The sequence below is a fragment of the Podarcis melisellensis genome, assembly GCF_964234715.1.
Source record: "Podarcis melisellensis genome assembly, chromosome: 12".
Lineage (NCBI taxonomy): Eukaryota > Metazoa > Chordata > Lepidosauria > Squamata > Lacertidae > Podarcis > Podarcis melisellensis.
Window position 1 is genome coordinate 48,760,824 of NC_138544.1, and position 23,193 is coordinate 48,784,016.

General features: G+C 39.8%; 3 long non-coding RNA genes across 5 annotated transcripts in view; 1 reads left to right on the plus strand and 2 right to left on the minus strand.

Moving 5' to 3' along the window:
- Positions 1–6,836: 6,836 nt before the first annotated feature.
- LOC309353432 lies at positions 6,837–7,855 on the minus strand. Its single transcript, XR_014161845.1, has 2 exons — positions 7,775–7,855; positions 6,837–7,694 (listed from the first exon to the last, which is right to left on the minus strand). It is a non-coding gene; the product is annotated as an uncharacterized lncRNA (long non-coding RNA).
- LOC309353406 overlaps positions 7,688–23,193 on the plus strand; it is a 95,779-nt gene continuing 80,273 nt past the window's right edge. For all 3 annotated transcript variants that reach the window (XR_014161810.1, XR_014161811.1, XR_014161812.1), the window contains exons 1-3: positions 7,688–8,514; positions 14,418–14,511; positions 15,753–16,033. This is a non-coding gene — a long non-coding RNA (uncharacterized lncRNA). The remainder of the gene's footprint in view (positions 8,515–14,417; positions 14,512–15,752; positions 16,034–23,193) is intronic.
- On the minus strand, positions 9,178–15,758 carry LOC309353454. Its single transcript, XR_014161868.1, has 3 exons — positions 15,043–15,758; positions 13,434–13,522; positions 9,178–9,502 (listed from the first exon to the last, which is right to left on the minus strand). It is a non-coding gene; the product is annotated as an uncharacterized lncRNA (long non-coding RNA).

Consider the following 23,193-nt stretch of genomic DNA (forward strand, 5'->3'; position numbering starts at 1 on the left):
TGCTTTAAAAACTTCCTGAATTTGAGCATAATGCAACCAATCTCGCACCTTGTTTTTTAACTTTTCCATACTCTGTAACCTCCATTTATCTCCAATTTTTTCAATTATTTCCCAATATTTAGGCCAGTGGGCCTCCATATTGAGTCTTTTACGTGCTTTGGCCTCCATCGGTGAGAGCCACCTCGGAGTTTTACTCTCCAATAAGTCTTTATATTTTGACCAGACCATGAAAATTGCCCTTCTGACAATATGGTTTTTGAACGATTTATGAACTTTAACCTTGTCATACCACAAATATGCATGCCACCCAAAAGCATTATCAAATCCCTCCAGGTCAAGGACATCGGTGTTCTCCAATAAGATCCAATCCTTCAACCAGCAGAGGGCTGCAGCTTCGTAATATAACCTCAAGTCCGGCAGGGCAAACCCCCCTCTTTCTTTCGCATCTGTTAGTATTTTAAACTTTATTCGGGGCTTTTTGCCCTGCCAGACAAATTTGGACAAATCCCTCTGCCATTTTCCAAAACATTCCACCTTATCCACGACCTGGAGGGACTGAAACAAAAATAGCATTTTCGGCAATACATTCATCTTTATGGCAGCTATTCTGCCCAACAAGGAAAGTTTTAATCTTGACCATGTTTCTGGAGTTGTAGAAAACTTTAAATTGCATGGCTCTGAAATGAAATGGCTAAGCAACAGCTTCACCAGATATTATAAATTGTGATATAACCAGAAAGGTAGGTGAAACATCTATCTTCCTATATACATTAACAATGTATGTTATCATGTTGCAGTTCACTTGGCTGCCAATAGGTGGCCACATCAACTCGAACATGAATATATAATCCAGGAAGGGGAAACCTGTTGCCAGAGGTGTAGCTAGGGGTTGGCAAAATCGACCTCCACTGGGGGAGGAGGCTCCCCCCCCAAAAAAAAATCACTTTTCAGACTATGGAATGTATATGTGTGTGGTGATGAGCTGTTGATGTTATGGCAAGATCAAATGTGGGAGAAGCTTGCTGTCTTTCTCTCACTTTGGTAAAGTGATGTTTTTCGGGACGGCACCAATACAGCTTCTTGCCAAGGGTGTAAGGGACTCTAGGTAGGCGTCTGTCTGTAGCCCTTCAAATGTTGCTAAACTCTAACATCCCTAACCATTAGCCATGGTTGGAGGCCACTGGTGACAGGTAGTCCAACAACATCCAGAGGGCACCATATTGATGAGCCTTCTGCTCTAAACAGTAGCTCTGGGCAGCTACCCACAGAGGTGCGGTTTTCCAGTTCTGCCCCTAGCAGCTCCTCATACAAACTAAACCGCAAGATTCATTTGGGCTCGCAGCCTGGAGAAAGTCTTTTCCTATAATTGAATACCCTATAGATCCATGCTTGCCCTTCATGGGATGCCTTGAAGTTGCAGTGGCCCATATTGGATGTCAAGATATACACCTGTCCCTGCAGGACAGAGAGCATTTGAGGGCAGTGTTAATGCGATAGGCTGTTTAGACTTCTTGCAACATCTGCCAGTGAACTCTGAGACGGAGAATAAGCCACAAGAACTCTGCATTCAGTTTGACTTCAGCCTTCAGCTCTGTATTCACTGATATGTTCTGCCTTAGGGGGAAATTGGACCTAAATTTTGCTACAGCCAGAATTGCCTGGTGGTGCCATAACACTTGGATGAAAATTAAATAAGCAGCTTCCCAGGCCTTGTGCATTTCTCAGCTTCTAAGCTTCGATTTGCTTTTTGTCCTAAATGAAACTTTATTGCCATAATGACAAACAGGTTATTAGTTTGAAGTGAGCAATATGCAACTTCAATGTCCCTTTCCCCATTTATTTGCAATAAATGGAGCTACATAGATATAGGCTATCTGGATCTCTAGACAAATTTTGTTGTAGACGATCATTGGCCCAGCCCTTCACTGAGGATGAAGAAGTCCAATTCAGTGGAGTTCCATGGATAGTGTAGCTCCATAGACAGTGAAATTAGAGAGCACATCTTTCAGCTGCAGTGCTTCTGCAATGTCTAGAGCTGTGAAGATAGTAAGGTCTTGGCAGGCTGCACTTGTTGAAATGAACATTATTTGCATTTGGTCCTTCCTCTGGGGAGCTGAGGGTGATTGATGACACCGAATTGTTCAGGGTGGTTAAAAACAAAAAGGAATGCTGAAGAATTCTAAAGGTATCTCTCAAAACTAAGGGAAGGGGCATTAAAACAGCAAATTTAAGTCAAAATAAGCATTGGTGCAAAAATAAGAATTATACGCTTCGCGTGGACTGACCAGGAAATAGATCTTGGGGTCACAGTATATAGCTCAGTGAAAACGTTGACTCTGGGGCAGGAGTGCAGTTGTGGGGGGAGGAATACTGAACCCCATGTTGGGGATCACTGGGAAGGGGAATGAAAATAAAACTGCCAATATCATGTCATGACACAAATACTGTATATGGTGGAATATAGTGGGCCGTTCTGGGTGCCATACGTCAAAAAGGATATTGTAGAGGTGGGGAAAGGGTTAGGACCCAGACTAGGTATGGATGGACCCATCAAAGTCCAGTCCATTCCAGATCCATGTGAACATGGGAATACAAATGTCTTTTCCCATTTCTGGGTAGATTTTTTTAATGGAAAATCATTTAAAAACATAAAAACACACATTTCTTAAATCATAAAAAGTATTTATGAAGCAGTCCAAGGGTTTCGTGCTTTTTTTTCTTTTAAAAAAAATCTTTAAAATTTCAAAAGATAGGGCAGCCAGCTGATGAATAGCATGATCCCCTGAGAGTGATGAGGCTTCGTATTCCCTCATGTAAAAAAACAATGTCTATTCCCATATAAGCAGTGGGGACTTACTCTTCAATAAGTCTGCAATATGACTGCAGCCTAAGAGATTTATTTGAAAATAGCTGGTGACATCTTTCTGCATGATTGCAAGGCTTGAAAGAAAACTGGTTCCAAATGCACCATTTTGCCACAAGGCACATACTCCACAGGCCATCAGAACTTGTAACAGTTCGAAAACCTGATCACCATGAATCTGGTGTGTACAACATTTTAATTTCTGTTAAGTGTGATACTATGACCTGTGATCAAATACAAGAGGTGGTGTGTGTGATCTTCCATATGGTAGAAACAACTTGGGCATCTCTGTCTCTGTATAAGTAAGGACAAACACTCTGAAATTAATCCACCTCACATCCACATTGGCACTTCACAGCTCCCCTATGTTAACAAAATGCCTTATCTGTTATGATAGTAGAGATGTAGAATAAGGGATTCTATTTATTATAAGAATGTGAGTTGACTTAGGTAGGCCATGAGATTTATAGAACAGAGCTTTTCCAACAACAAATGTTGAGTTCAAAGTCAATAAAGTATGATAGATTATGATAGAGATAGATAGATGATAGATAGATAGATGATGATGATAGATAGATAGATAGATAGATAGATAGATAGATAGATGATAGATAGATAGATATATAGATAGATAGATGATGATGATGATGATAGATTGATGATAGATGATAGATAGATGATAGATAGATAGATAGACAGATAGATGATAGATAGATAGATAGATAGATAGATAGATAGATAGATAGATGATAGATCAACAGATAGGCATGCAGGCATAGTGGGGTTCATTTTTTATTTCATTACCAGGCCTCCATTTCTTGGTATGTACTCTCAGAATTCTTGGGAAATAGATTTGTTTCTTGGGTTTCCATATTATGTGTCTGAGAAATAAAATGCAAGTGTGAATTTAGTCTCTCCATAGTTCTGGCTTGGCTCCTCTTACATAAGCTACAGCTACATTTTTTTCCAGGCCAGGGAGTGGAGCCCTTCAGCAATTCAGACCAGAACCAGAAAGTGAATACAGTGATATATTCAGTTGCCATAGCTGCCATATGGTGCCAATGCTGAGATGAAATAAAATAGAAGTCCAGGAGGACTGGAAGTCAATAATGAGGTAACCCATAGTACGACACCAGCTCTCGACGGCAATGCTCCAAACACCACCAAGCAGAAAAACGACAAGGGGGAAAACATACACACACACCAAATGGCAAGAAAACTGCAGCAAATGCAGAGGATAGTCTCACCAAAGAGTAAGTCAAAAGAGGGAGTTGGTGGGTGACTCAGCCAATGAGGAAGAGTTGAAGGGCTAAGAGGGGAAAGGAGGAATTATAGGCAGCACAGAGAGGAGAGGGAGAGAGAGAGAGATCATCAGAGCGTTAAGTGGCAAACAGTCTAAACAATTGTCCTGACAAGAAGGAAAGAATCTCAGCATTCCTAATGTTTGGCTATTGAGTATGAACAAATGTTCCGGCAAACTGTAGTGGCATAAAAGCAGGCCAGTGACGGGGAGGTGGGGGGAGTGCAGGGCAAAGCTTTAAGATGAAAAGCTCCAGGAACACTAGGCTGGTGAGATGACAAAGCAGAACTATAGCGAGGACTCGACTGGGCTTACGTGGCCAGCTCTAGTTGTAAAATAGCAGAACTCCATTCAGGTCGTTGGAGCCCAAGCGATCTCTGCCAGCAGAAGCTCTTCTTGGCCATCAGTTTCAAAGCACATCAAACAATTTGTGACATGGCTAAATGTGTCTAAAATGAGCATGAATAATATTAGCAAGATATGCAGGAGTCCACAAAGAGTCAAATTTTCGAGAAGGACCAGAGTTAGTTCAGTGCAATGGCTACCTTTAGAAAACCATTGTGTCCAATCTAATTTTTGAGCCTGAGCAGCGGGAAGGAAGGTGCAGCAGACGGTCACCGCAATAAGGAAGCAAAAGGCTGAGACTGGCACTTGAATGGCAGTCATTGGAGAGTGCCATTCACAGCTCCCTGATTGACTGATAACACGATTTCCAAAATCAGTAAATGCATCAGTCGTGGTTTGTAAATGGAAATCTAAATATTAACTATTAAATTGGCTCCATAACAACCTGGCATTTCCTTTTCCTTTTCCTTTTTTTTTAATGCATTAAGAAATTATGGCTGGATAAGAGTGGCCAAAAGAGCAAAAGACATATATGGATATACAGAAGACTTATTCAGTGAAGTACTGCAGCACAAAGTTGCTAAACTTTCTAGCAATTATACAGTTTATTTTCATGATAAGTTTTTCTTCTGATGAACTCAGAGTTCAAAACATGTTGGGAAACATGGACTGGATTAATCTTGTCTCCGGGCATCAAAGGCTTTAGCTATTTTGTACATTAGGGGATCTCCTCTTGTTGCTGGATCTGCAAGGAGGGCACTCCAGTCCTAAACAATTAAAGTAAGTCCCATTGACTGTGTTGCAAGGTTGTGATCCTAAGCCCGCATCTATGGAGGCAAGTTCTATTAAAATCAGTGGAATCTACCGTATTTCATTGTGTTTTGCAGTGCCGGGCTGATGGTGGGGTTGGGGGGGAAGCAAAGACAGAAGTATATAAAATCTATAGGAATGAGATTTGCAACTCCAGGCCAAATTCTGTACTGATAAAAATCAGCATAGAGATTCTGTGGGTGAGAGAATGGTGTTGATCATGCTCATGGTGGAAGCATTTTCCATATTATCCATGGAACTGTAACAACCCATAAGAGTGTCTATAAAACCACCACAGCCAACCACAAATGAACAACCACACCCTAGGCCAAACCCAACCTCTCTCACCACCAAAGGAACACAAGTGAACAGCAGAGAACCTGCACAAGCAACGCTGACACCAAACCCTACATATATTACGTAAAATAGAAACATCGCCACCCGACCCCACCCCCACCCATCTTCCCCCCCTCCACCTCTTTCCCCATTTTCTTCCTAATGTCTCAACAAATGAAACTGGTTTGTAAAAATGTTACATGGAAAAAATACGAGAGAGAGACATTGCACATACTTTTGTAAATCAAGGAAATCTTTAATAAAAATACATTTTTAAAAAATAGTGTCTATAAAAACAGTATAATGTTTTAAATCACAGTGATTTCTAAAAGTAAGGGATTAAACCATCAAAGTTGAGAATAACATTTTTTTTTAAAATCCCTTTGGTGGATGCTGATGATAAAAGTCAGATGTAGTTCAACAAAAAAAAGGGTAGAAGAAGCATCTTTCAGTCAAATGAGAAATCTGTAGACAACAGTAATACTACTTGCCTTAATGTTCAAGTTTATTAAAAGTAAGTTATCAAAAGGCATTGTCCAAAGAACAAGACGTAATTCTAAATATGGATTCTTATATTTTGTGGATGTGTATTTCTAGATATCTAGATAGATAGATGAAATGAACTTATTGTATATGAGAATTGCTGTCTTTAATGTTTAGGTATAAAACAATCAAGTTTTGACAAGTATTGTCCAAAATACAAGAGGTAGTTCTAAACATACATCCTTAACATGTATGTATGAGTACTTGCTGAAATTAAATGATTGAGTATGATGGGTGCTGTCTAATATGTGAGTGGCAGAAAGGATTTTTTAAACAAATATAATTAAGCGGCAGTTCTTTTTAAAAATGGAGCTGGCCAGCCCAATTTCATAAGGGACTGTTTAAAGATCTGAAAATTTTGATTTTCTTTAATTAATCCTGAAAAGGCCGAACTAGGGAACTTTGGGCTTTAGCTGTAAAAATCAAGTATTGCAGTTGGAACTGGAAGAAATCAAGACAATTGATGATAATGATGATTTGTGTGTTTGGTTTAACAGGAATACTCAGTTTGTGTATTCAGCCCATTTCGCGTTTTCAGATCATATGCGTGGCAATTGCAAGGGAAACTGTCTCTCATATATTCATTATTCAAAATTACTTTCCAGTTAATTCCTGTGAATAATAGTTAAACTATGTATCTGTTGTTGAGCAGAGTTTATTATTCAAAAAGCAGGCTGTGCTCAATGGTTGTCACTGAACAGCTAGGTCAAATTGCCGATTTTTTGTCACCTGCTTGGATGGATGTAAGAGTACGAAACCAGCCGCCAAGGAAAATGCTTTGAATTGACTGAACGCAAAGCTTGCTTTGGGTGAGGACAGTCCAGTGAGCACCGCTTATGTGCAAGCCCCAGTGATGTTGCTGCTGACTGGATAGAAGCAGGCCATGTTTGCAAAGTCCATATTCCTGTCAAATGTATGAATATCCCGGGAAAATATTACTACAGTATGTAATATCTATTGATAACAACATCCAGATGCATAGATAAATATAGATATATGGATTTCTACACAAAATTTCTTATTTTACAGTTGCTCATATTCTTGCCACTATATAACTGACTGTGGATTATTGTATTATGCAAGGCATTGCCATTATGGCCTGGAGAGCTGCAGAATGACGAAACTCTGTCAGCTCAAGGGAGCTTACAAGAAAGGAGATTCCGACTAAACATCAGGAAAAACTTTCTGACAGTGCAAGCTGTTTGAAAGTGAAATGGACTCCCTCAGGAAGTGGTGGATTCTCCTTCCTTGGAGGTTTTTAAGCCAAGGTTGGATGGCCATCTGTCATGTATGGTTTGGCTGAGATTCCTGCACTGCAGGAAGTTGGATTAGATGACTCTTGGGGTCCCTTCCAACTCAATGATTTGATGAACCCATTTCTCCCTGTGGCGTTCATACGGAGCCCCCAGTCGTCTCATGTACTATTGACCCGTACACCACTAATCCGCTGCCACCAACCAGGTCCTCCCCGGTAAATCACTTAGTCTCAGTCAGGTTCTCAAGTTAACAAAGAAGAGTGTAGTTTATTACAGTCACAAATACACTTTAATTGCATTCAAAACGTTGTTACTCTTTACCTTCTTAGTCTTATTTTTATCCTGTCTCTAACTCTTCTACCTCCCCTCACACAAGAACCCACTGCCCTAACTGTCTCTCTATTTCCAACTGCCTGCCAACTGCTTTTCCAACTGCCTTTCCCAACCAACCAACCCACTAAAACCAACCAACTGCCCACACCCAAACCTCAGGCTAAGGCTTTTTATAAACAGGTAGGTTCCGCCTCCAGCTTTCCTATTGGTCTACATTTTAACCCTTTCTTGCTCCCCTGTACAGACATTTTCAAACGAACGGGCAAACGCCACACCCCCTACTTCCAGAAAAACTACTTTTGCAGCTGAGGGGCATTTCTAGCCATTGCTGCCTGAAAATAGCATCCCATGGATGAACAGGGGGAAGGGCCTGACCTGGGAACAAGATCAGATCCTCCTAATATCAGTAAGGATGAAGTTGTTGAACGGGTACATTATCCACTTACAAGAAGGAGTGCAGCACTGTTAAAAGGACCCGAGGAGACAAGGAGAAGGGTGGAGGTGGCCAACCCAGGTATTTTGGATAGGGACAGTAACCAGGCAGAAGTGGGCAGGAGACACAGAGAAGGAATAGAGAGCTTGGTCGTTGTAGAGTGAAATCGCTCATCACTTTCATGGACTGGGGAAACACAAAGCCGCAAGGCTCTCTTCTGGAAGAAGGTTCTTCTGTGTGAGCCAAGGGGAACGAGGGAAAGACTTCCAGCCACAGAGGTTTATAGCAACAGCAAGTAAGGGTCCTGCAGTGTTTGGAAAGGGACGCAATATGTACCTCTCATTTCCACAGCCACTGTGAGCCATCTGAAGAGAGCACAGGCATTTAAAGTGCTGTTCGAAGGACTGCCGACATGCATAGGAGCCTGAGTTGGGTATTAAGGTCGGCCTCAAAAGCCCACGTGCATGCCCAGTGATTAGGTAAATACAGCTGGTGGGCCCAGGAGACAGGGCCTTTTATGTGGAAATCCCAGATTGTGGAATTCACTCCTCACAGAGGTGCCCTTCAGATGTTTTGGGCTACAACTACCAACAGCTCCTGCCCACAGAGTTGAACAGGCCGGGGTTGATGGAAATTGTAGTCCATAACATCCAAAGGGTTTTTTAATGGGCCTGAAAACCCACCTTTTTCAGACTCGTTTTCTCCTAAACTGGGCCCTGGGCCATGGCTGCCCCACCCCTCCTAGATCAAGTAAATCAATAAAAATACTTAACTGAGGTTCTGCCCCACGCCCCCCTAACTGAGCTATTCTGTTAGGAAGTTAGCTGTGCTGTGATTTATATTCGTATCTGCTTTTTAAAAAATAAAAATATTTGTTTTAACTGACTTCTGTATTAAATTATTGTGAATGCTGCTGCCAATTTTTTCCCCGTGTGTGTGTGTGTGTGTGTTTGTGTGTGTGTGTGTGTGTGTGTGTGTGTGTGTGTGTGTGTGTGTAGAGACAGTATATGCCTTCTTGGGTGGGCTATGCCCAAAAAGGCAGCCTATATATGATATCAATAAATTGTTTTATAGTGATTGTAAGAGAGAATCACAGAATCATAGTTTTGGAAAAGAGACAAATTCCACGTAGTTCAATTTCCCTGTTCAAAGCGGAAACCTCTTCAAAAACGTGTAAACCATCTCTAAGCTGGCAGCAGATACCTCTGTCCCATTTTCTTTGCCCAGGGTACCACACTGGGCAGTGTTGCACATGAGACCTGGACCTCTCTTCTTGCTTATTCCTGTTTATTCAGCCAAGGAGGAAGTAAATAATTACTGTTAATGAAACAAACAATACCAAATGGGGAAAAAATTCCAGGCATCACTGATACTAGAGGGGTGAAATGTTAATATACTTCAAAGAGACTGAGAATATGAAGAGATGGGGGAAAATTAGATTCTGGTTAGGGGGAGTGGGGGGATAACATGAAAATAATAATCTAAAACCACATTTTCAATCTGTGATAATGCTAATAATAAACATGGAGATGCAGTACTGCTGGTAAAGATCTAAGGATGATAGTGAAGGCTACCTTAGACATGAGTTTGCCTTGAAATGTGAGCAGGGGAGGAAAAGAATTTAATTTGATTTTAGGCTACCAACATCACAGTGCAGAGCACGGAAATAGTAAGTTCCGCTGTGTGTGGCTCTGATGAGACAGCAGCTACAGGACTGCATTTAATTATGGCTACTACTGTACCTTTATGAAATCGACAGATGAAATATTATTGCCAAGAACTTTTTTTTTATAAATGTAGAAACTGGTGCGAATGAATTATAGGCAGAGATAGATCAAAGCCGTGGGTTGGGAAAGTGCCAGTGTAGACCCATAAATCCTGCATTATATTTACACACACTTCAGCTGGGAGGGGTTTCAGATGATCCTCATCCTTGTCATCTGGCAGTAGCTTCCAAGTGAGAAAGCGTTTTTACTATGAATTATAACTGATCATTTGAACAAGGCTGTAGCCTCGGGGAAGGAGGAGGGAATATTCCTGAATGTTCCATCTTCCATTAAACATAAAAAGTAAGTTTCTAACTCCACAAGTAAAAGAGATATAAGGGAAAGCTAAAAGAGCCAGTATGGTATATTGGTTAGAACGGAAATGCCAACGTGCATCCCTCTAGACTTGGATGTTGGATTACAATCCCTAACCATTGGCCAGGATGGCTGGAGCTAATGGAACTCCCATAAAACCTGAAGGGCAATAATGCATGGGTTAAAACACTGGCCAAGTGTGACTTGGGTTCAATTTAATTCAGGGGTAGGCAACCTAAGGCCCGGGGGCTGGATGCGGCCCAATCGCTTTCTCAATCTGGCCTGCGGACAGCCTGGGAATCAGCATGTTTTTACATGAGTAGAATGTGTCCTTTTATTTAAAATGCATCTCTGGGTTATTTGTGAGGCACAGGAATTTGTTTTTGTTTTTGTTTTTTTCAAAATTTAGTCTGGCCCACCACATGGTCTGAGGGATGGTAGACCGGCCCACGGCTGAAAAAGGTTGCTGACCCCTGATCTAATTCATCAACCAAGTTTACTGGGCTGGGCTGAGCCAGATAAAATGAGGGGTAAAGGAAGAACTAGGTGTGTTGCCCTGAGCTCCTTGAAAGAAGGACATAATATAAATGGAATATGTGGAATTATGATGCATTTGGCCCTGTCTCTTTATAGCTTTAGTCAGCTAATTAAGATTACGGTAATCTTTTCCAGCAGGTGTAGGGGGAGAAGAGACCTTATTGCTGCCACCACTGCCATTAATAACTATGTTCAGTGATTTGTTTATGTGTTTTTAAGGATTGGGTTACTTTGTGAGGTTTTGTTTTTTTTAAAAAAATGTGCCTGTTAGAAACTGTCCTGTGGCTTCTGCAAATTATATAAATAAATAAATAAATAAATAAATGAATGAATGAATGAATGAATGAATGAATGAATGCTTGGAATAATATTTGACACAATTGCTTGCTCCCTAGTCTGCTTGCTTCCTGCCTTCCAGAGTTCTGACAACATCTTGCAGAGCACTAGGATAACTGATAGGAACTAGGCTCTTATTTTTATATTTTATTTTAAAAATGTACAAAATGAAAGTTAATTTTTTATTAATAGTTAATACATCAAATGTGAACAAATGGATCTACCTGTATTTGGGTTCTTTTGGATGCTCTGCATTGATTTGCCCCGCACCACTTGTTGGTCTCAGCACATTTCTGGCTATGGCCTGCACCTGACATGCTCCTGTAGCATGTATGATATAGTGCGATGCTCTCATCCTTTGGATAGGGTTGTCACCTTCAAACAGAGCACTTTTGCTGTCTGACCAGCAGCATATCAACAGCTAAAGGCACTTCTAAAGACTGGGAAAGGTTTTCCCAACCTTCAGTCTTTCAGTCTATTGTATTTCTGCCTATTATGCATCTGATTACAGCTTAGGACCGCAGAACCCAGGGGGGAAAGACAGTGTCCCTCCATAATAAATGTGAAGTGATTGGAACTTTTTGAAGATTGATAATTTTTTATAGTAAAAAATGAAGAGTCATATATTGATAAAAGGTGCCAGCACAAAAAAGGTGATGGAGACAATCACAAAAAAGCGCTCTCTCTCTCTCTCTCTCTCTCTCTCTCTCTCTCTCTCTCTCTCTCTCTCATGCTGTGTGTGTGTGTGTGTGTGTGTGCTGTTCTGTGAATGGGAGTTTCCAGCTAATGACCTCCCTTCTTACCCCTCCCATCATACATAAAGGAGCACTGTGCACATCTGTAGGGAAGGCTCAAACCTAAAATATTACTATTACCTGAGAAACAGACTTCCATGTGGGTCATGGGAGGTCAGCACCTACCAGAACTGATTAAAAAAACCACACAGAGAGAGAGACTGGCCCCCTGTATGGATATGTATTTAAAGTCATCAGGGTGCAGTACTGTCATCCTAAGTCTCACAGACTCAAATGAAGTTTATAAATAAATATGGCTCAATATTTAAAACAAGAAATGTTGCATGCTTCTTGTTTTCCTTATTTCTGAAATTTTGGTGCACTTACATTATTATTCTTTGCTCTGTACCTAGCATATTTCACGGTGTGCAAAACACTTTGCTGTTCTTGTTTCTTATTCTCAAATCAGTTCTGTGATGTGGTTAGTTTCATGGTCAAATGGGAACGGAAGCTGACTTTTCCACATCCAGATAGCTAGCTGCTAACTGTATACTGTGGTACCTCGGGTTAAGAACTTAATTCATTCTGGAGGTCCATTCTTAACCTGAAACTTGTTCTTAACCTGAGGTACCACTTTAGCTAAGGGGGGCCTTCCGCTGCTGCCTTGCCACCAGAGCACGATATCTGTTCTCATCCTGAAGCAAAGTTCTTAAGCCAAGGTACTGTTTCTGGGTTAGCGGAGTCTGTAACCTGAAGCATCCCGAGATACCACTGTACTCTCTTGCTAACCTCTCAACAGAAGCTGAAATTTCCAAACTTTGGTCAAAGTTCCTTTTGCCTTGCTTGTTTTTGAATGATATCATTTATAGTGATTCTATTGGTGCCAATATGATGCAACTACTGGTATAATCTCTGCCAACCAACCTTGGCTCTGCCGTATCTAGCAATCTCATGGCTCTTAAGTGCATGTGCAATTGTGCCCCACCCTCCACCACCAAGAATATACTCATTACTTTAGTGAAGAGGCAAAGTTCATTCTTCCTCATTACAACTATACAAGCTACATCGGAATTTCAGACTGCCCGCCAGTAGACTCTATCCAGCCCATTCAGCTGAATTGAATCCTTTGAATACAGTGCTGCAGAACACATTTTGTCTGACACTGAAAATTCATTCAGTCGTTTTATTCATTCATACAGTTGTTGCTCATTTGTTAATGCATGCAAATTTATGCCCATTTAAAATATCTAAATATCTAGTGTGGAGCTAATTAAACTTTAAAAACTTTTCAGGGTATGCAAAAGGTCAAGCCAGTTTGTTTGTTTACAAAGGAAAACAAGCCAGGAGGCTACCCTTGGCCAACAGGCACAAACTCTCCTAATTTACAGGGTTTTTACAATTGCTGGAGGCCACGAAAGGAAAAGCAGCAGGCTTTGAGATGCACAAGTCTGCTTTCTGAAGGTGGCTCTGTTCCCTCTTCAATTGGCTTGTTTCTGACAAGGGACCTTTGCTGTCAAGGCACTTACCAAAGACACAGAGGGAGCAAAGAAAGATGAAGATGGAGGAGAAGGCCTTTAACAGCTGAAAAGATGATGATGATATCCTTCTTTTCTGTCTTTCAAAGAACCCAAAAATCAGTATCACAGTATAATAAATCAAAATACAATTCAAAGATTGTCAACAACAAAATTATAATAAAATCAAACAGGCTGAAGCACAATTCGTTATCCTAATAAGCTTCTGCCAAGTGCTTTATTTCCCCCTCTGGTGGTCCCTGAGCACTTCATTCAGAAATCTGAGGCTCCATTTCATATTTTCCCGAATTGAATTCCAGTACGTATCTCTAAGCAGTGGGGCCTTTGCAGTTCTGGCACCTACCTACATCAAAGGTTTTTAGACAGCATTTAGAGATGACTTTTTGAAATATGTGACGTAAAAGGAGTGAGTCATGATAAAATAGGAAAACGGTCAAAGCAGAACAGATGTGTTCTGATTAACAGGAGAAGCAGCCCCGGAGACACAATTTGTTAATTGATCACACATCTATCTAAATAAAAGAAAAATAGTTCCAATAGTTTTTTTATTATTATGCTTTTCAGATGAATAATGTATCCCAAAATGACTCATATCATATGTTTGACAGAAGAGTTGTCGGGCAGGAGCTGCTCTGTTCTCCTGGCCTGGGTGTTGTTACCAGCTGTGTTCCTGCATCCCATCTGGAAGAAAGAGTGCTTCAGAGGAGGAACTGCTCTTTATCCGGGGCAAGATAGCCAGAACCACCACTTACATTGGTTGTAACTTTAACTGTAACTTGAAGAACTTGTGCTTGAGCTTGCTTTTTCCTCCTCCCTCCCATTCCATTTTCCTTGTGTGTTGTGTGTGTTTTTGATTACAAGATGTGACTGTCCTAGAACTTATGTTTGTAAGCCACTATAAGAGCCTTTTGACTAAAGGGCAGGGTATTATTTTATTTTCGAAAAATGAACTCAACTCATATCTCCTCCTCTCAGACTGAGAACAGAAAAGAATAAGAGCAACAAGGAAAAGGAAATACAGAGAAAAGGTACAAGAAAGAAATCAGCTTGTCAACACCAGGGAAAAGTGGTGAATTACTAGCAGGTAGAGCGACGTTATAAACTTCTTCTAAGACAACGCTGGCCATCAAGAGTTTTTTTGTATTGATTTTTATTAATTTTATTTCTTTAAAAATTGCATATACCACCATTTGTCAAAAGGACACAGGGCAGCTTACAACATAGTAACATAATAAACAACACAATGCACATGAAGAACAACATCAGCAAGAAAAACAGTTGTGTGAATTCAATTCATAATAATAAGCAATAACATAATAGGCGTGTCCAGTCATTCACAATGTCATCCCAGCAATAAATTCTACAGCTCAGCTCTTGCAAGTACCATATGCAAGTGAAATAACATTATCTATTAATCACAGGTGCAACTATAAAAAAGTATACCTAATGACTACAGCAGTATTTCCTTGTAAAAAAAGCAGCAGAAGAAGCATACTTCAAGTGCAGATTTTTTTTTACATTTACACTTTTTTAAAAAAAAAAAAGCTGGATCAAATGGGGTCGCCTTTTCATACATGGTTCTGCAATTATTTAATCTCACCAATCAAGTGTTGAAACCCTGCTACAAAGCCTTGTCCCATACAGAATTTGGAAGGCTACACTGGACAATGAGGAAAAGGAAAATATGTAGCAGGAATTCTCCTGTTTGGTCAGGGAGATAGAGCAGGTGTGTGTGTGTGTGTGTGTGTGTGTGTGTGTGTGTGAGAGAGAGAGAGAGAGAGAGAGAGAGAGAGAGAGAGAGAGAGAGAGAGAGAGAGAATTGTCCATTTGACTTCCTGGGCCTTAATGCTACCTAACTGCCAACCACCTGTGGCAGTTGGTTGCCATGGCAATTTCCCCAGGTTGCCTGGGCTGAACATTCTAGACTCCTACAGCTGCATAGAAAAAGCTGTGTATGTTCACATAAGAAGGGCCTTACATGGGTGTTACTGATAAATGTCCCCCTCAGATATAGATATAGAGATATAGATATAGATATAGATATACCGGTAGATATAGATATTTTGTTCCTTCATTGGTTCATTTGTTAGCTGCCCTTCGCCCTAAGGTTCCAGGGCAAGGTTGCAGCATTAAAACACTGTATTAAAACCATATTTTAAACAGCCTACAATCGTAAGAAAAAGTGATTCCTAAAAACATACACACCTCAACTGTCAAAAGCCATCAGCTGTACTATTTATACACAACGCATGTATGGGGGGGGAATGACAGTGAAGACCACTTTTCCGTTTGTTTCTCATTTTACCTCAGACTTCCTCTTCGTCTATGAAGTAGCTGTTTGCATGAATGTAGGGAAAATGGAGGGAGCGTGAGGGAAGGGCAGGGAGAAATAGAGAAAGCATAAGAGAGAGCGGGAGAAGCCATACGTGTGAGGAGGACAACAATGCAGAGGAGAGATGGAAGAAGCGGTTTGTGACAGGATTTTACACAGAGGACTCTGAGGGCGCTGTGTTGTGAGGCAAGGAATGGACCCATGGCTGACCCTGGCACCAGAATGAGCGGATTCAGGGAGACGACAGCATGAAGGCAGAGTAAGTTTGATTAATTATTAAATTGAAATTCAATTGTTCTGCTTGCCGTGGTTCCCTTTTTTCCTATCTTTGTGGGAGAGAAAATGCGACTGGGGAAGAGAAAGTGGGCTAAGGAGGGTGGTCGCCGTTCTAGATTAAAAAGAAAAGCATCTCTAACTAACGCCTGGACAAACTCAATATTTCATAGTTGAAATCAGGGACACTCTTGTATACTAGAAATACCCCAGTTTTCATCCACTCTCCTGTTCTCTCTCTCACCACCACTGTTTCCTCTTTTTAAAAGTGTATGGATATTTAGGTGGCTATTTTTAAAAAGGCTTTCCCTGAGGTGTGGTATGGTCATTTTTTTTTTGGAATATTGACTGTATAGTTGCAAAAATGCTTTTATTGCTTTTGGTTTCCTTGGCCTGTAACATTTGGTATTTTATCTTCTTGTATGCTGCTCCTGGTAGCTTTTGTTTGTGAAGCTGTATATAAATCTGCAAATAAAAGTTGTTGTCGGCATCCATCTGTCTTGAGAGGCAATGGAGTGCGCTTCTGGGGGTGAAGTCATGCTGCTGCATTAGCAGCACCAAAGTGACTTCCCCAGGGAACAAGCCTGGACAGTGTGTATGGAGGTGCTGCGATGCTCAGATGACAAGACCCCCTTCTTGGCCTTGCTGGTATGATCCAAAGGAAATCAGAGCAATACATTTGGCACCAACTTGGCTGCAGGAGTTCCTAGAATAAGACTTACATGGTGTCACCCAACTGTCTAAGGGACTCTACTCCAGATTTGTGTAGGGTTTACTTCTTAGTCTTCTCTTCTTATATCCTGCAAAGCAGCGGAGGTTTAAGATCAGAACTTTCCTTTTTCAGATGAGCTACCTTCCCAGGTTGATGAGCCCCATCTGCCCCTCACTTCCCTCTACAACACATAAACCTCCTTCTTGACCATTGGACCATTGGTCTTGCCTGCTCAATCTGCTGGAGCCTGTCTTTGAATGCAGGAGAAGACCCTAGCTCACTGGGAGTTTGAGACTCATCAGTTACCCTCACCTGGTTTAGCCAGCCAATCAAAGCTGTTTCCCAGGGTTTGGCCACTGTCGCATGCTGATAGCTTCTAGGAGCCGCAGGTGAGGACTGAGTGTAGGGTGGGGAGACCAAATGTGGACAAACTAGCTCAGGAGGAGCATGGTGTGTCCCCCACTAGAGATACTACCCCTCCCGTTACACCCTATAGACCCCAAATAAAAGTAAAATCAAACAAAATAATTGCACTGTAGAATGGTTAGTACAAACTTCAGTCTCACAGTGGAGAGACTGATGTCAGTAGCCAATCAAAAATGACCATTCAGTCCAACCCAATGCATTTCTGCTCAGTTGTGTGTCCCAGTGTATTCAATGGGACTTTTATGCATGCATGCCTGGGAGTATCTGCAAGTGTACATAGGCTTGGAATTCAGGAAACTGCCTTATACCAAGTCACACCTTAGTCCATGGGTAGGCAAACTAAGACCCGGGGGCCAGATCCAGCCCAATTGCCTTCTCAAGCTGGCCCGTGGACGGTCCAGGAATCAGCATGTTTTTACATGAGTAGAATGTGTCCTTTTATTTAAAATGCATCTCTGGGTTATTTGTGGGGCCTGCCTGGTGTTTTTACATGAGTAGAATGTGTGCTTTTATTTAAAATGCATCTCTGGGTTATTTGTGGGGCCTGCCTGGTGTTTTTACATGAGTAGAATGTGTGCTTTTATTTAAAATGCATCTCTGGGTTATTTGTGGGGCTTGGGAATTCGTTCATTTTTTTTCATCAAGATATAGTCTGGCCCACCACAAGGTCTGAGGGACAGTGGACCGGCCCCCTGCTGAAAAAGTTTGCTGACCCCTTGAGCTTATTTTGGAGGTTCTAGCAGGGGAGTGCAGCTATTGTATACCCTTGACAGAAGAACGGTACACTCCTTCTATCTGGGATGGTCGTCCTCTTCCACCGAGCACGCAGCTTCAGGAGGGACGCACATGGAGTGGGACACACATGGATCTGGCCTAGACAGCCAGATCAGCCGAATCAACCCTGGCGATCAATGGGGTAACAGATGTCGCAGCCAGATCGCCCTCACATCCTTTAGTGGTAGTATGGCTGTATTGTTTTTTGTAACATAAAACCATTCAATAAAAATTATTCAAAAAGAAAATAAAATAAAAAGTTTGCTGACTCCTGCCTTAGTCCCTCTAGTTCAGTGCTGTATACAGTGACTGGCAGTGATTCTCCGGCGTTTCAGACCAGAATCTTTCCCGGTCCTACCTGGAGATTCCAAAAAAGTAAAAAGTATGGATACTGATTTACAAGGAACAAATGCAGTGGTACCTCGTGTTACAAACGCTTCAGGTTACAAACACTTCGGGTTACAAACTCCGCAAACCTGGAAGTAGTATCTCGGGTTGAGAACTTTGGCCCAGGATGAGAATGGAAATCACATGCCAGCGGCATGGCAGCAGCGGGAGTCCCCATTAGTGAAAGCGCACCTCAGTTTTAGAACAGTGTCAGGTTAAGAATGGACCTCCAGAACGAATTAAGTTCGTAACCTGAGGTACCACTGTATCAGAAAATTGGATTTGTCTTTGGGAAACTGAAACAGTTGATCTAAGTCCAGAACCACAAGTAAGTAATGAACTGGCCTAATAAACTTAAGCCCAGTTGAAACAAAATGTTGAAAGGCAGTTCAGTTGCTCAGATTACTGGGTTTCTAGTAGAAACTTTCTGCTTGTTAATGTGGGTGCATCCCCCCTAATGGAAGTCTGCAGCTTGGGGAATGCATTGCAGATGGATGCCCAAGCTAAGTGGCATGATCTGGTCAAAAAGTGCTTCCTACCAGCATGAACTGATGAGCCAGCTGCAGTCCCTTCTGGAAAAACATGATCATATCATAATTATCCATGTTTTGATAACATCAAGGTTAAAGTATTGCAATGCATTATATATCAGCTGCTGATGAAGATTGATCAGAAATTTCAAGTGCTGCCAAGTACAGCAGCTAGACTATTAACTGGGTGGATAGAACAATTTGCTTCTCACAAGAGCTGCCAGTGTTTTTATGGATACAATTAAAATGGGATATCTTAAAGAGTATCTGTTTCAGTATGAACCTGCTCAGTTGTTAAGGTCTTCATAGCATGCTCCACTCCAGGTGGCTCCACCTTCAGTAGTGAAATGGATTACTACTAGAGATAGACCTTTTCTGTGCTGGCACCCTGGTTGTGAAACTCCTACCTCAGATATGTTCATCAAGAAATGTTGTTTTAATCTTGTGTGGATGGTGCTTAGGTCATGTTGTATTTAGGATCACATTGCTTGATTTTATACAGCTAATTAGATATATACTATTTCTATTGCTACTTGTGGCTATGCCAAGATCATTTTAGGCAGTGTTATTGTAGTAAGAACTACAGATGTATTTTCACTCCATCCAAGCAGGGTAGCCCACTACTTAAGTGTGTCAATGCCCTTAAACTTGGCTTCAGTTTTTGCAATTTCTTTGCTATCATGTTGTACCTTAAGGATAGCTTGTTGTTCTATTTGCTTAATTACTATCTCATCCTTTATTTCAACAACAGTTATAAGTGAATTGTGAAGATCTTCTCCATATCCTTATGAAATAGGTTCTATTGTTTTATGCAGTATAGGTTTAATTCTAATTTGTCTATCTGTGCATATGAGGACATTAAGCGAAAAGTCAGACGGTAGTACCTTAGAAACATTGCAGAAAAATCTATTACTAAATATTACAATTAGTTTAATAACATACCTATTAACAATAATATAATCATAAAATGTTTCTATACATACACATCTTTGTCCTTGAACTTGATTAATTCCTTATAATAATATACATTTGACATTCTCAATGAAAAACAACTGATGTGATTCAAAATCTTCATCTTTACAAACAAATAATAAATTTATTTTGTACAATAATTAAAGCTCCAATAGAAGTGTGTAAAATATATGGTGATTAAAAAATTATAGTAACAAGCTCTGTAACTTTTTAAATACATTGCATTATTATGAAAGATGACTAGAAAAAAATGTATCTAACATGGATTTTTCTGGTTTGTTTGCTCTATGAATATGTAAGATATAAACAGTGAAGTAGTTTACATCATTACTGGGAAATGCTTCTGGTCTCTCTAGTGTCTGGGAGAAACACTTCTGAAGAAGGAGCATTTTGTAGTTCATGCCTTCTTGGCATAGTAGGGCAAAGCTGTGGGTAGCTCTCCTCCTCTGAATTAGAAGGGTGAACTATTTTCTTGAGTTTTGTTACCTAATCCTGACATTTTTTTATTTGGAAGTCCATGTTTGATGTTTTATCATCTAATTAGAAGTACTGCATTTTTATCCTACATGATTCAAGCATTTTTAAAAAGTGAAATAATTTAAACTTAAATGTCCATGTTTAACAACAACCCATCTATATTCAGAAGCTGTACATTGATAAGTTAATGGTAGTTTGGAGGGGGAGAGATATGAAAAAGAAAACTGAAGAAACAAAGCTGCAAAAATGAACCTTAATGAAATGAAATGAAAACTAACATTTTTCATTTTTAAAGGAAAAAAGTTTACTTTGACAACATCATTAAGCTGTAAAACTGACTTCAGTTGATTATTCTAATTGCAAATTCAGATCTATTTATCAAATTTAGTGTATAACATCATTTATAGTTTTCCCTTAATAGGATTTACTAACATAGATTAGCTGTATCATGTATTTAACTTAATATGTAATAATATACAAGCATAAATCTTCTGAAGTGTAGCCCCAAAAAGAACTAGTATAAAATTATGGGTGTACAGTTTGACCAATTTGATTTGTAATGTTTTAAAAATTCAAACAAGTTAATATTGGATAAAAATAATATATCACTAAGAAGTAACTAAATGCCTTCTCACACTAATGTTGACTTCCTGTTCATTGTTGTCTTTTTTCTAATATGGCTAGATAACATTAGCTCTAATTTGAATTAATGTACAGTTTCAGGTGGGAAATTCTCTTTTCCAGTTTTGTCACACAGTATGATACTGTACAAGTCGCTAAGCCAAGTTCTCACAACAGCAATAGAGTGATGAGCCAAATTCCTTTTTATACTCTAATGTACTCAGCTGTAAATTAGGATAATGTTAGCCTAATCCACAAGTCAGGTAAGCTGATATGCAAGGATTTAAACCAATTTATTCCACCATTGACTTCAATGGGACTAAAGATATTTAAACAAACTGGGCTGTGGAGAAGACTATGTTGGAGTGGCATGATATGAAGTTTGATTAATTCATATTTTTTTAAAGAGGAAATACAATTAACACAAAAAGGGTAGCATTATTTTGAAAGCTTTTGTTAATAATCAGCTGTTTCTTCATGACATCTAATTACTTAACAAAAGAGAATACATATAAAATTAAAACGCCAGTCCAATTACCTTGCCATTGTTTTACAAGAGCCTATTAAATCATTTTGAATAATAAACTGAATTTCACAGATATGTAAAAACATTTAAATAATATTTTTGTGCAAAATACCAAATATGTTTTTTAAATGGCCAGAAAGGGCAAATACAAAAAGTGATCTATAATAAATTGACCTATTTTTCAGTATTTGCTTTGGGTGCAGATATGCATCCCATTCTCAGTGTGTTCCTGGTCCCAATATTATCCCTGAATGCAGAAGTGGACAGATCACCTTGCTAGCCTCAGCTGATTTGCTAACTGTGACCTAACGTAGAAAAGAAGAATCTGGCCTCAGTTATTTATGCACTAATTGTATCCAGACTGGGCTATTGAAATGAACCTTTATAAGCAGGTCAGAAACTGCATGTGGTAAATAATACTGTCACCAGGATGATGGTAGGAGCATGTTGAACTTATAATATTTAATGATGAGGGGGTGGGGAATGGTTTAATTCACACTTCTGGAAACAGTAATCAAACTTAAACACAGCTATCCTTGAGAATTCACACATATCCAAATTCTCTGATTGAATTCCCAACCAACCAATGTGTACAATAAGGTGTATATTAGTGGAAAGTGTACATAAAAATGCATATATTAGTGAAAATCACATACAAATTGCATTATTTAGGGGAAAATGCTTTAAACATGAGAAGAAAAATATGTATAATGCACACTAATATGCTGATGAATTTCACAAAGTGATGCAGAAATATGGCAAATAGAACTTAAGACTGGGAAAATGAGAAACTGAGAGAAACTAAAATTGGCAGATTTGTACATCCCTAATCACATTACAACTATCCTACAAAAACTCATTGGTTACAAATGCATTCCTGGTTCAATTTCAAGTGCTTGTGTTAACCTCTAAAGCTCTCAACAGTCTAGTAACATGTTTTTCTCAAAGACTGCCTACATCAACCTATTCAAGCTTTGAGACCAATGCGGCTCAGCTATCAGGCATATACCTTTAGAAAATGTTTAATTGTGGGATTCCAAGGGCAGGACTTTCTTAGTGGTGGCACTGTTGTGGAATTCTCTCTGTAAAGAAGTCCACCAAATGCCTTGTCTTCCTGTGTGTTACTTTTTAGACATTTTTTATTATTATTATGCTGACTCCTTTGGTTTTAATGCTCCTGAATTTTGTATTTCTATTATGTAATATATTTTTAATTGATGTTTTATTTTTATTTATATGGGGGAGATGATAACACTTGAGAGATGGCTGAAAGCTACTGAAAACTAAATTTTAAAAAAGAATTTAGCATCTTCCTAAATAGACCTATCTTACGTAATCCAAACTTATGTAGCATTTTAAAGAACAGCCAAGATTGCATTCTCTACAGAAACCTTATATAAGCTATATCATGCTAGTCACAAGGTTCAAAATATCTTCGTACTGAAGGAGTCACCATATGCCAAATATTAACCAATGGTATTAAAAGCCCTGGACATTAGCTTTAATGGACAACCTTATGAAACAAATCAATGCATTCACTGGACAATCACATACTGACAGTTTAATTGAGAACTGGTATCCATTCCCACCGTATGACAACCAGCACTCAGTCGCTCAACATAATGCTAAACCTCATGAGTAGCTCTGTTCAGATAATATAATTCCACAGCTGCTCCAGGAGAAACCATGTGCCCTCATTGTTGTCTTTATTATATTATTAT